Raw genomic sequence first — 11,281 nt, forward strand, 5'->3', positions numbered from 1 at the left:
GTAGAGATGTTGTAAGGACCCCAGAAAACATATTAAACACCACTTTGGTTTGGTGGTGAGTTTCGATGTTGGAGATCTAGCATTAAATACCTGCTCAGTAATGGAAGTCGTGGAGTTGTTTTGCGAAAAGCATTTCTCAGCAGCTTGATTCATCACAGAGCTGCTGAAAAGATCAATGAGACAAGAGAATATGAAGATACTTTTATACACCAAAAAGTGCTATAGAAATTATTACAAATACAGTGTGCAGATGTAGGGCTATTTATGAGTCAATGAGATCTGACCTTATATGTTACTGCTCTGATGGACATCAATAAAAAATTATTAGGGATTTCAGCATGAACAACCATTATCTCTATGAGACACGAGTTCCACAGTGTCTCTCAGAGTGCCATTTAAGTATCAAGACAAACACATCAAGGGAAATGTTTTACAAAGGTTCTCAGTACTTAACTCATTGTGGCCCTCATAGAAGATTCCATAACAAGACACAGAAGCTGCAGGGACACAGCTCTGGCCCCTTCCTGAGGTTGCATGATACTGCTGGCCTCATCCTTGATGACCCCATTTTATGCACAGAGAAAGCCTACACATATGGACCTTTATGCACATAGGCTTTCCTGGCATTCTGGACTGTTGCATGATCAAGGTCCCAGAAGATGGAGAAAGCCTGCATGTAGCTACCACATGACCTCACATGTAGGGTCAGAGGTGCACCCCCACTCCCCTGTCTGTGCTGCACATGTAAGGGGGCTAGAGTTTTCATTTGAAAGAAGGATCCAGCCTTAGGGCTGCTGAAAATATCAGTCAGGTCACAAAAATGTTATAATTCTAATGCAGTGTGCTATGCCTCCCTAACACATTTTTTTAAAAAAATGAAAATATGTTTCGTACAACGTGAAAACACTGACAGCTAGGGAGTTTGGCAATCTGAAAAATGACTTTTCAGAAAGAAAACAAGGACAATACACATTCAGCTTTGCTTTGAACGTAATGAATTATTTGGATTAAAAAGAGAAAATGATGGGGAAACAAAAATAATACTAATTAACATTTCTTCAGTTGAAAAGGAATGTTGCTTTGATAAGTAGCGTTGTATATTTACAGTACACACAAGTCCTCCTGGGAATGAATGTTTATTAAAATTCAGTTACCAATTTCCATTACACACATTATTTCTCAAGCCCAACTTCCCTGAGGAAGCTATAATGCTCCATATACTGTCACTTGATACAGTCACCTTGATTCTGAACACTTAATGTGGAAGATTCATTAATTTCTACAGAACATTCAAAGGTGCTGTGAAGGCAACGTTTCTGGTCTACACATTCTCGTTTTGTGGTGCAATGAAATCCTGAGCAGCGGAGGTGTGTGGATAGATGGCGTGGTCATGGACCACTGAGTTAAACTACATGTCATTTTAATCCCTCCCCCCTCTAAGAGCTCATCCACACTTCTGTTTATGATGTGATTTCTAGATCTGTGACTTGCAGATGCAGATCTGAGCAGATTGTTTTTTCCCTGCCTGCCATATTCCCTGGGAAAACCTGCTCTCTATTGCTGAATTGGAACAAACGTCAATCCGCTGAAAACCCAAATGTTTGTTCTGATTCAGGGAAAGTGGCAGGATTTTTGTTTGTTTGTTTGTTTTCTGTTTTTTTTTAAAAAAAACATCTCTGGTCTGTGTCTGGAAATCATGGATCTGTGCCTAGAAATTATGCCACAAACAGAAGTATGAATGAGCCCAAAGTCCATTTAAAGCAGTACCATACTGCTTTACTTCTCAGACTGGCTTTACAATAAATCCCTCTTCCCAGGGAGCTCTGGGAATTGTAGTTCTGTGAGGGAAATAGGGGTCTCCTAACAACTCACATACCTTCAGCGAACTGTAATTCTCAGGCCTCTTTGGGGGAAGCCATGATTGTTTATAGTGTCATTATGCAGCATTAAATGTGTAGTGCAGATGTGGCCTTGGATGAAACACCAAAATATGAAAGCTGCAGTCCTTTCTGAAGAGTACATTCTCATCTTAAATCATTTGGACTTACACTTGCACAACTTCTTCTATTGTATTTAAAACATTTATTGCACTAACACTCTTCATTGTGTTTAGCTTGCATTTAAATACAAACACTCTTGTGTAATATCAAAGAAGTGCTTTTCACCCTCTAGAAAATGACATCTGTTCTGTAATTTTCACGCAAACAACTGCAAACATCCCAAGATGCCTGCAGGAGCAATGATGCTCTGAATGAAATACAGAGACCTTGTCAATACATTCTAACATATTTAAGCAAGGCTAAAACAGAATCTTTTTCTCTTTTTGAAGAGATTTTCTTCAGTAGTACTATTTATACAATTTCTACGGAAGGATATGTATGTATACAAAAACTTCAGAAGCATCCATCAGTTACTATGGGTGGAGAAAAGATATCTGTATGCATTGAAGGCTCTGTCTACATGTTTTTCATTGCAACATTTCACAATGACAGTGGCTTCTATGCCAAATTATGATGACCTACATTAGCAACTCAGCTCCCAGAACATATTGAAAGCCAACACACAAGCCAAATTTTACAAGGCAAATGTAAAATATACTACTGGAGAAGCCTGATTGTCTCTATTATTTCAATTTTGGTTTTGTATGTTTAGCTATGTTCAATAGTGAAATCAGAAAATGGTCTGATGGAGATTTAAATCGAGGTAAACAGCTGCCTTAGGTAGAGTTGGCAACTTTATCATCTGAAGGTTCAACTCCCAGGTTTTGATTATTTTTTTATTGATCTATGATTATTTCTGCTTTATTTCTCAACACATTTGTTGCATTTTATCTGTTCCATCTGTTTTATTGTGTTTTTTAACATTGCAATGACCTATGGTTTCAAGCAATACGTTTGAACTGTTTTTTGGAATATCATAGAATCATAGAATTGTGGAGTTATAAGTGACACAAAGGATCATCTAGTCCAACTTCCTGCAATGCAGAATCACAGCCATTTTGATGAATATTTTGATGTTATAGCATAGAGTATTTGGAAACACTTTTACTGTAATGATGAAATATAAGTAGGGTTGCTTGAAAAAATCAATTTTTTGCAAATCCATATGAACTGACCTAATCTGCACCTTCCATATCACTGAGTAAATAAAAATGCCTTCATTTTGTTGATTTCTCACTTCTCTGAATCTTGTGGTGCCATTCTGAGCTCAAAAGCATAAAAAATGCATATACTTTAAATATATTTGTTTTATGATAGAATACTTTTAGAAATGCATACTTTGATGGAACATAGTTCAGAAAAGTACATTTTGTGAGAAAGTACATCCATATATAGTTAAACATGACTGTGTGGTGTGTGTCTTTTAAAAAAATAACAGTTTAATGTTGAAACAGGACTGCAAATTACTTGATAAACTCAGCTGCTGCAAATGTCTATAAGCATCTAATGATCCCTGACAATGCCAAACTGGAAACAACCTCAAAAACTGAGTATATAAAAAGTAATCCTACACTAGGGGAAGTTAATTCATTCATCATTATTATTATTTTTAAAAGGTTTATTCTGAAACTATTCTACAGAATTTTAATTCGTACAACATGACCTTTATTTCTAATTAAATCTAATAAATAGGCAATGGTCAATGTTGCTGTTTATTTGTGTTGGAATTTAATGAAATGTTGTAGTTTACTTTTCCATCTTGCTCTGCTCCAATGGAATTAGAATCTGAAAAGCTCCCTAACTGTGAGCTGTAGCCAAGGAGTGGAGAGGAGCAAAGCAGCTGCAAGCTCTTCTATGAGGGCCCACACATTGAGGTGGCCCACTAAACCATCGTTTGGCTTACCATGCTGGGTTTCAGGAATGTTGGCCCCTCAGGGTGCAGTGGAAGAGTCGGCCTCAAAAACTGAGATAAGCAAGCAAGGGGCTGACTCTGCAGATGAGAGCTGGCTGTCAGAGTCTAGAAAAGGAAGACAATGTTAGCTCCCAAGGAGAGGGAGAGATGGAAGGTGACCAAAGCGTTGCCAGGCAACCAGCAGATAAGCCAGAGTCTGAGGCTGTGTCTTCTGAGGAGGCAGGCCAGGCATTCAGTCCCTGTACTAGGAGACTGGTGAAGCTCAGAGAACAACGAAAGGGAAGGAGAAGAAAGGCGGGATTTTGGCATCCTTCCTGTTGAGGGGAGGGACTGATCAACTACTGTTAATGTGAGCAGGCAGAAAGACGTTCTCTGGATGTGTTTTTCTTGTAAATAAACATACATAAAACTGACAGAGAGTCATTGCTGCTTATCAGGCTGCTTGTCTGCCAGAGATCATTAGACTGAGTAAACCAAGTCCTTCCCCTTGCCATGCTAAAGTTATTGTGGGGAGGGGTCCCATTTATTTATGATAGTAAATTTGTCAGGAGGTTTAGAGAAGAGCAAAGAAGAGAATAATCTGAAGAGATTGCCTGCCTCCCCCCAATAACTTTAAGGTTTCTGAGACTTAACATACATAAGTCAGTTTATTTAAAAAGCAGTATCTACCAGAAAGCAGGACAACTAGAAAATTCAAAATGCCATATCTTTTTAATGGTTCTTAATTTCCCCCTCCCTTTCAACATCAGTGCTATAGAATGAAGCACAAGCAAATCCCATTATGTACTGGGCAAAGCTCACATGCTTGTTCAAAGGTGATAGTGATCTGTGCCTTTATCAATCGCATACTTTTCATGCTTAAGCAGCCTTTTCAAAATCCCTCTTTTAGCTACAATGATTGTTAAATACAGCTGGTTGCAGAAAAGAGGTGAGGATAACTTTAAATGATCTAAATTTGTTTACCCTTTCAGTTTTCTTCAACCCACAGAAACCTGTCATACTTAGATTCACAATATCTTGACAAAGATTCTTTTTACCCCTAGATAACATGAGAGGTCTAAGTACACAGAGCGAACCTGAGCACCTCACTTCCACACGAGATTACTGGGGAAGGGGCATAGTCCACATTCCCATCCTAGCATCTGTCTCCTGAGGTGGTCATCTCACTCTGCCTAGTGACAGGGTTGGCTCAGTCAGAAAATAAGGCAAGCGGATTAGACTTGGCCTGAAACAAATTACTGAATGATGCCATAGTTGTTGGGCATGCTTTGCTACATAAATAATATTTGTTTTGACTTTATTTGTGGCTTAAGTGCACGACACAATGCCACCACAGAAAATTAAAACAGAAGTTATATTTAAACATGAACAGACAAGAAGATACAGCTCTAGCAATCAGTGTCAGAGTTAGAGTTACAGCCAACTCCTGCTGGTCTACCTTTTTGTTTCTTGACTCATGTAAGAAATCTTATAAATAAAATAAAATAAAGTGAGTAATTGCATACTCCAGAAGGGGAGGGAGTATGGAAGGTGATCTACTTACATTCTTGCAAATCATTTTAAATTCCTAAGAGTGGACAAGAAGCTAATGGAAATTCATGAGTGATGCTTATTAGTATAGTAATTTTTAAACTAAACTTTAAAGGTGGAAATGGGATAGAAAAGTCAACTTTGCTTTAACCTTCTAAACTAAATTTCTCTTCCTTGTTGTAAAAATGATACCAGAAGATTTGTCAAAGTTTGTCCGATGTTCCATGACACCAGATTGAAAGTGCCATTCTGCCATTGCTTGATAGCAGCCAGTGCAAAGTAATCATTAAGCAGACAGTATTATTTTCCTAATTAGTAAAAAAATAAAAAAAATCTTTGGATTTCCTGGGGCTCCTTCCCGCTGAGCAATCATTTGATTTTGTTTATGTTGACAAACATGCAAGTTGCAGACTCTTTCTTTAATCATTTGACAAAGGCAAGTGTTTGCCCGTCTTACACATGGGTTAAAGAAAACAATGGCACCCCCTTGCTTACGGGTCTTCCTTTCTTGTGCAATTGTCACAGTGAGAAAACTGTACCAACTGCAATATTCTGCAGCTGTGTTTTACTGTCACAGTTGTAAATATGCATCTTCAGATAGGACTGAGAGAATCCCCTGTCTGAAACCCTGTTGAGCTGCTACCTGCCAGTGTAGACAACACTTAGCCAAGGTGTCAGTGGTCTGACAGAGTGTGAGGCAGCTTCCTATGATCCTAAGAAAGCTTTAGATTTTCAGACAATGATGAGCATTCAGGATCCCATTGTCACATTTTTTCCCTAGATGAAGATTAATATCCACATTAGTTGAGGGGGTGGGGAGGACAATTTATGAGGTGGCCTTTAACCTCAGAGAAACAGGATGACAATTCCAACATTTCTAATATATGGTTGCTCTTCTTGCATTCCTAGGGTCACCACTTCTGCACCTCCCAAAAGCAGGAAATTAATCACCAAACAAGAAGACTAAAGGTTTGTGAACATATACCACTTTATGAGTCTGCCCTAGTTTTGAGATCTTCAGTGGGGCCTTTCCTTTGTTTCCCCCTCACCCATCCACCCTCACAGGCACATTTGGTAAGAAGATGAGAGAGCCTTCTCAGCGGTTGCTCCCAGATTGTAGAAGTCCCTTCTAGCCTGGTCCCCTCTCACCGACAGCCAAAGATAAACCTTTGACCACTAACTTTCAGTTGCAGCCAGGGTCTTTTATTGATGCTTGTTTCCTATTTTCTTCTCCTGTTGCGGTTTTAAATTGGTTTGATTCAAGGCTCTTTTTATTATTGTAACTTATCTGCCTGTGTTTATTTTAATATTTATAACTGATTGGTGTGTTTTTTAGCTGCATATACTTATAATTCGTGTTGTGAACTGCCTGGGGTCCTGCACTGCGAGAAAGGCAGGATATCAAACAAACAAACAAACAAACAAACAGAAACTTAGAAATGTTTGCTATAATTTAATCAGAAATATAATACATCTCACAGTGACCAAATGAGCTGTGTGCATACTCAGTCTGCTATCTGAGTGCAACTGAAGTGCAGTTTCAAGATCTCTTGCTCTCCTGTCTTAGTCTTCTTTGTCTTTAAACTGGACTGGAACTGGACAGCACTCCAAATATCCCACCAAAAGGTCAGCTTCTGAGGTCCAGCTGCCCTTTACCAAGGACCAAGCCTTTAGGAACATAGATAGCTGCCTTATATACCATGTCAGACCATTGCGACATCTAGGCCCTCTCCTCCTTCCGGAGGGGAGGTGTTGTGGGCGGGAGACAATTCCCGCGTCAAGCTGGGGGCGTTACGCCCCCTGCCCCATCCACATGGCTGGCGCGCCACACCCCCCAGCTGAACACCCAATCAGGTGGCTTGGTGGGAAGGGCAAGGTGTGGCCATCGCCTACCCCTTCAAATTGAGCATTAAAGGAATCCGGCGGTCGTGGATCCTGTCCAATGCCCGTGTGGCGGGGGGCCATGGCACGACCCTCAGTGACATCAGGGGAGAGCTTATAGTTGTATTAGCATCAACAGGCTCCCCCTACTGGTGGTTAACCCCTCTTCAGACTCACCCCTCTTCGAGTGGGTGGAGTCAAAATCTTCCGTGGTCCAATGCCTAAGCCAATACCTTCTCACTTGCTGTAATCAATAAAGTTGTGGCCTTTTCTTGCCCATTAACCTTATATACTGTGTCCTCGTATCTTTATTCCTCCAAGCGGGGGTCGGGTCCTCGAACCACAACTCATTATTGTCTACGCTGACTGGTAGGAGCTCTCCAAGGTTTCAGGTGCAGAGGTGTCAGAACATTCCCAGCCCTACCTAGAGATGTCAAGGGTTGAACCTGGGACCTTCTGCATGTAAGATAGATGTTCTACACCCAAATTTCCCCCCTTTAGTAGACCCTGCCCTGTGGAATGGCTTTCCAAGAGAGGTTCAGCATGAGTCATCCATTCTGCCTTCCAAGTGTCTTTGAAAAACCGTATCCTTCAGGCAGGCCTTTCAAATCTGAGATGCTTCACCAGCCAGCTTTTGCCAATGTGTTTGATGCTTCTGCATAGCCCAAACTGTTCTATTGATCAATTAATGATAAAACCAACTCCATGTTGTGTATATTTTCACACAGATGCCACATTCAAAGTTATAGTCAAACATGAGCTGAAGGGAAAAGCTTTTTGAAAATAATTAACATTACCAGTTTTGGCAAGCAATGCAAATCTCCTGTAATTAAGGATTATGTAAAACTGGGATTTTAAGTACACATGGAATATTTTGCTATTATCCGTATTTTTCCTAGGAGATAATAGTGATAGCCTATCATACACAAACACCTTCCACTGCATCTTTTTTTAAATTATGTGCTTAATGTTACAGGTTAATTGGTGGTGTTTGCAAGTATCTTGTTTTCACTGGCGCTTAAAATACACTGCTAGCAAATCGACCCACACCTCTCCTCAGTCAGCATCCGTACCTCCCTCATAGTCTGCAGTTTAAATATATTAACAATGAGAGCAAATGAAATAAACCCTGGTAGCCCGGATGTGGGAGAGGAGGGAAAAGATGCCTGCAAAATTTGTATTACTTGTTTCTCATACTTCCAAGTCAGAGAGATGAGGTGGGGAGATAACATTCCCCTTTAATCATTTTGTCAATAGTTCAGGAAGAACGCAAGACACTGTTATTGTTATTGTTATTGCTATTGTTATTAAATATATTTTATATTAAACAATTTTAGCAAAACAAATTATCAATCGAAATAACCAATTACATTCCCCCCCTTTTTTTATTCTACCCCTTCCCTCCCTCTCCCACCCCCTAAGGACTTCCCTCAGCTCCCCTCTCTGATTTGTTTGTACATATCATTCTCTACATGTTAAAAATGGTACATATCATTGCCTTATATGTCATCTATTCTACTAATAAATTTGTGGATGTTTATTCAAAACCTGGCAAGGAGTCCAAATCATTTTGTTGTTTTTTTAGATAGTTTGTAAAAAGTTCCCATTCTTCCTTAAAGTCACAATTGTCCTTCTCACATAATTTATGTGTCAACTTTGCCAACTCCGCATAACTCGTCAGTTTTTCTTGCCATTGTTCTTTCGTTGGGATTTCCTCATTCTTCCATCCTTGTGCTAGCAAGACTCTTGCCACTGTTGTTGCGTACATAAATAAGTTCTTTGTTTTTCTTGGCAGGTCTCGTCCTAAAATCCCTAACAAAAATGCTTCTGGCTTCTTTACAAATGCCATTTTAAACATTATTTTCAATTCATTATATATCACCTCCCCCAAAAATTAACTTCTCTACATTCCCAACACATATGGTACAAAGTACCTTCTTTTTCTTTACATTTCCAACATGTATTTGACCTGGTTTTGTACATTTTTGCCATTTGTACTGGTGTAATATACCATCTAAGGGACGCAGATGGCGCTGTGGGTTAAAGCCTCAGCGCCTAGGACTTGCCGATCGAAAGGTCGGCGGTTCGAATCCCTGCGGCGGGGTGCGCTCCCGCTGCTCGGTCCCAGCGCCTGCCAACCTAGCAGTTCGAAAGCACCTCCGGGTGCAAGTAGATAAATAGGGACCGCTTACCAGCGGGAAGGTAAACGGCGTTTCCGTGTGCGGCTCTGGCTCGCCAGAGCAGCGATGTCACGCTGGCCACGTGACCCGGAAGTGTCTCCGGACAGCGCTGGCCCCTGGCCTCTTGAGTGAGATGGGCGCACAACCCCAGAGTCTGTCAAGACTGGCCCATACGGGCAGGGGTACCTTTACCTTTAATATACCATCTATACATCACTTTCATATGATTTTCTTTCAAGAGAAAACAATCTGTAAATTTCAAATCCACCTTCCACAATTTTTCCCAGTCCTCAAATTGTATATTATGTCCTATATCTTGTGCCCATTTGATCATAACTGATTTGACCTCCTCATCGTTTGTTTCCCATTCTAGCAAAATACTATACGCTTTCTTCAGCAGCTTCGCTTCTTCTTCTATAACCTCCTTCTGAAATCTAGAGATCGTGTAGCTAAACCCTTTTTTATTGTCTTCCTTATACATCTCATATAATTGTCTATAATGCAGCAAGCTCTGAAAATGGTCTTTAATTTCCTCGTAGTCTTAACACAAGACACAATTAAAGCATATAAGCTGAAAAATCAGGGGCATTACAGTCCTCCATTGCTTAGCCCTGCTACTCCTTTGCAGGTGGACTAATCCTCAGATGGCTTGAATCTCTCGTTTTTAAAACAAAACAAAAACCCTTTTCTTTTTTAAAGAAGTGTGCTTTTGAATTTGTCTATCAAACTGCTCAGAGAGAGGTAGAAGCTAATCGAGAATTTGTTTCTTTTATTCTCTCCCCAGCAGCCAGAACTCCCTGAGAGACACCTTTCATTGGTTGTTTCCATCTCCTGTTTGCTGGCATCACAGAATCCTGCCTCTATGCACCTACATCAACATCACATGTGTGAGGCTGATGGAATAAGTGATCTGAATCAGCCATCAGAACAAGCAGAGGCGTCAGTACATCAAGAGCAGTGAAGAAAAGGGGGTGGCAATTTAAAAAAGGGGGGGGAAACCTGCCAAGCATCAGCTGAGCCCTCTAAGTCTTGATTTTGCACATCTGCAGAAGCATGGAGAGAAATCACTATGCATGAGAAGCACCCTATTTATAACACTCTCACCCTCTTTCCTATGCAGCGTGAAGCTGTACAGGGATAAGCTTTCTCACCAAAGGATGCTTTTACCGATTCACTGTATCACACTTGCTGAAGGCCAACCTGGAATCCTGATGCAAGCAGAAAATATTTTTGTTTCACAAAAGACCTCCACCTAAAATGGCAATAACAACATTTATATTCCAAAGACATATTTTCCTTGTTAAAAATGTGTTATTGCAGAGGACGTGATCAAGTGATAACACTGAAAATATTACACAAAAATCTCTTATATTTCACCCATTCCCTCATTCACTAGCAGCAAGAAAGTAGTGTTATTGAAGTACTTTCAAAAGACAGTTGCTAAATTGAATTTTTATGTTACATTGTACAAGATTTCATCAGTCAGTGCAATATTCCTTTTGCCATATATGCTTAAATGTGTACTCCTGTTTATGTATGCCACTATAGATAGATGTATGGGTCAATAGACACAGATACAAAACAGTTATATTAATATCTAGTCATATAACTGTTTTGTGAGAACTACAGTAGATTAAATAATTTTGCATGATTGCTTTTTATTCTCCTTCTATACACAAAGAGTCTTGTACTCACAAAAGGAAGCTCTACTAAATTATTCTGATTTCTCCATCCCTTAACCTTCAGGAGTGACCTCTAGGGACAGAGGGGGGCTATTGTGTAGGCAGGTAGGGAAACCCTTTTGCTCAGGCAGAATTCCTCTTGCTCTTTTCCTGATC

At 40.0% G+C, this 11,281-nt stretch overlaps 1 long non-coding RNA gene across 2 annotated transcripts in view; it reads left to right on the forward strand.

Moving 5' to 3' along the window:
* LOC310848722 overlaps positions 1-11,011 on the forward strand; it is a 268,150-nt gene extending 257,139 nt beyond the window's left edge. For both annotated transcript variants that reach the window (XR_014566541.1, XR_014566542.1), the window contains exons 5-6: positions 6,292-6,351; positions 10,228-11,011. This is a non-coding gene — a long non-coding RNA (uncharacterized lncRNA). The remainder of the gene's footprint in view (positions 1-6,291; positions 6,352-10,227) is intronic.
* Positions 11,012-11,281: the final 270 nt, after the last annotated feature.

Source organism: Podarcis gaigeae (assembly GCF_964106915.1).
Source record: "Podarcis gaigeae genome assembly, chromosome: 7".
NCBI classification, from domain to species: Eukaryota; Metazoa; Chordata; class Lepidosauria; order Squamata; family Lacertidae; genus Podarcis; species Podarcis gaigeae.